This window comes from Choloepus didactylus, chromosome 9 (assembly GCF_015220235.1).
Source record: "Choloepus didactylus isolate mChoDid1 chromosome 9, mChoDid1.pri, whole genome shotgun sequence".
NCBI classification, from domain to species: Eukaryota; Metazoa; Chordata; class Mammalia; order Pilosa; family Megalonychidae; genus Choloepus; species Choloepus didactylus.
In genome coordinates this window covers 53,773,980-53,776,564 of record NC_051315.1, presented here as the reverse complement: position 1 = coordinate 53,776,564, position 2,585 = coordinate 53,773,980, and the positions used below count along the sequence as shown (strand labels likewise).

Below are 2,585 nucleotides of genomic sequence, written 5' to 3'. Positions count from 1 at the left end.
GAAATAACAAAACATTAAGCATATAATAAAATTACTGAAAACACTACACAGTCATTATAATTTAAAATTATATATATATTTGCTTTGCAAGTTTCTTTAAATTCTTGCTTCACTTCAAGGAAACCAGAACTGGGAATTATAAAGGTTGAGTAACGGGTATGAACTTCAAACAGTGGATTTACACTCGCAGAAGAATTTCTGGCCGTATAACCAAGGACTGGCAAATGAATGTGCATTTCTGTTTTATATTAAAATAAAATCATTTTTATATACATTTATATACATATTATATGTACATACATGCACATATGTATATATATTCATGAATCATTTTTGAGTCCCTACTTTAATTGGCCTTTTCAATTAATTGAACTGCTGATTTCAAACACATTGAATTAGCAGGCTTGTAAACTGTGCTCAAATTTTGGATTCACTCAAATTTTGTGAAGGGAGGACCTACACCAGGGAGAGATTACTGTTTGTGTTTCATTATAATTCTGCCATAATTAGGGTTGCCAGATTTAGCAAATAAAAATAATTCACCTAATTAAATTTGAATTTCAGATAAATAATGAATTTTTTTTAGCTTAAGTATGTCCCATTATTACATGGTGTCCAGTAACTTATCTGGCAACCCCAGCCAGAATATACTATTTATCATCACTTAAGGAGTAGGAATTTTAATGACTTAGATAAAAATAAATTTTCATTCAAACTTTAGATTTCTTTCCACATTGTGAAAATAATGTTAGTCTCTCTTCCAATTCTAAGGAATGCTGTACAAAATGTTTAAATGCATCAGTAAAAGGGCAAAAAAAGTTTTTGATTTTAAAATGAAAGCATCTGATACATAAAATATCAGTATATAAAAGTACTTTTTTAAAAAAAGCATTAGCTCTTATCTATGTATTATGGCAAATAGCTGAACCTAATAAAAACAATAGAAATGTTTTGGCTTTACCCTTCAATCAGTCAAAAATCTCCTTTTGGTCTAAAAGGATCAAAATGTGGGAGACTGTGGTTAGTCACAAGAACCCTTCACTTTCACAATCTCTTCATCTGTTTCTGGACTGCTAATCATGGATGCTTCCTCTTGGTTACTACTATCAGTATCTGTTTTGGATGGTCTTTTTTGTACCTCCAACAGCCGTTATTTCTTGACTTGCCATCCATTATCCACGTCCAAAACTTTCGCTTAATCATTTGCTGTCCACTAGCTTGATTAGCTTCAAGAATGTCAGTGTATTCTACCATTAAAAGTCAGTTTGTCTACCACATTGAAATGGTGGCTAGTATTACAGGAATTTTATAAATATGCTTATGTTTCAAGGAGATAACACATGAATGAAGAAGCTCACAATCTGGAAATAAGGTCTGTAAAGCTGGACAAAGAAAAGCATTCTCCGGTGGGTCTTGTGGAACATTCTTCTCTCCTGCTGCTGCTTGGATCTGTGCCCATTTTCTTTTTTTACCTTCTTGTTTTAGTCTTTACATCCTCTAGTAGTTTCTGTTTGCTCTCTCACCATGTTTCACTTTTTTGCATATGCTCTTTAATTCCTCTTATAATGAAGGCTACATTTCATTTATCTTCTGTACCTCCTTTAAAGATCCATCATCTTTTTAAAAAATCCAGGACTGTGTGTTTTACTGCTCGGCTAAAACCAATGGACACACAGGAACCTGATGCAGTTTTATAACCCAGTTGTTCAGTCATGCCCAGTTTAGCAACCAGTAAAGTACCCTATGAAAAAGTTCTTGAGGTTTTTGTAAAGCATGCTCCAACCATGGATAGAGCGGCTTTCTGTTGTTATATTTGGTGTTAATATTAGTTCTTGGCTTGAAAGATACTTTTGTAAATTTCTGTGAAGCAATCTCTCTCTGAAAGTCATGATCTGATCTGAAAGATGTCAGAATTTGTGCCAATATATCACATTCTTTTTGACACTAGATAATATTTTCTTCAGTGCTTGCTCATCACCTAAAGAACTGTAAAAGCTGAAAAGCTGATAGCTTGGAATGTATTTCTGAATGTTAATTGTATAAACAACCTCAACATCATCCATGTGGTAGTTAGTAATGCTATTCTAGGCTTCACCTTTCACTCCCCCAATGAGAAAACCTTCCGTGTTATAGTGCATGTTGAGGTGCTGGAAGGCAAGCACACCAAGCAGAAATCCCGAGATCATCGTAGATGTGCTCTTGGCCTCCATGTTCCAGCTGTCACCTCCACACAGCTGCAAGCTGGGGATCTTACATATATATTTTTTTCTTGTTAATGCAATTTTATTGAGCTGTATTCACATACCAGATAATCATCCAAACTTACAAATCAGTGGTTCATGGAATCATCATATAGTTGTGCGTTCATCACCACAATCAATTTTTGAACATTTTCATTACTCCCAAAAATAAAAAAATAATAAAACACCCAGAACATCCCATATCCCTTATCCCTCCCTATTATTTATTTATTTATTGTCTTTGTTTTCTTACTTATCAGTCCATATACTGGATAAAGGGAGTGTCAGTCACAAATGGATCTTATATATACTTGTGAATGCACATTTTAAAAAAGGAAAGAGTTC

At 33.8% G+C, this 2,585-nt stretch overlaps 1 pseudogene; it reads right to left on the bottom strand.

Annotated features, from left to right (window-relative positions):
- Nucleotides 1-1,000: 1,000 nt before the first annotated feature.
- On the bottom strand, nt 1,001-2,210 carry LOC119544997 (annotated as a pseudogene).
- Between the last annotated feature and the right edge of the window lie 375 nt (nt 2,211-2,585).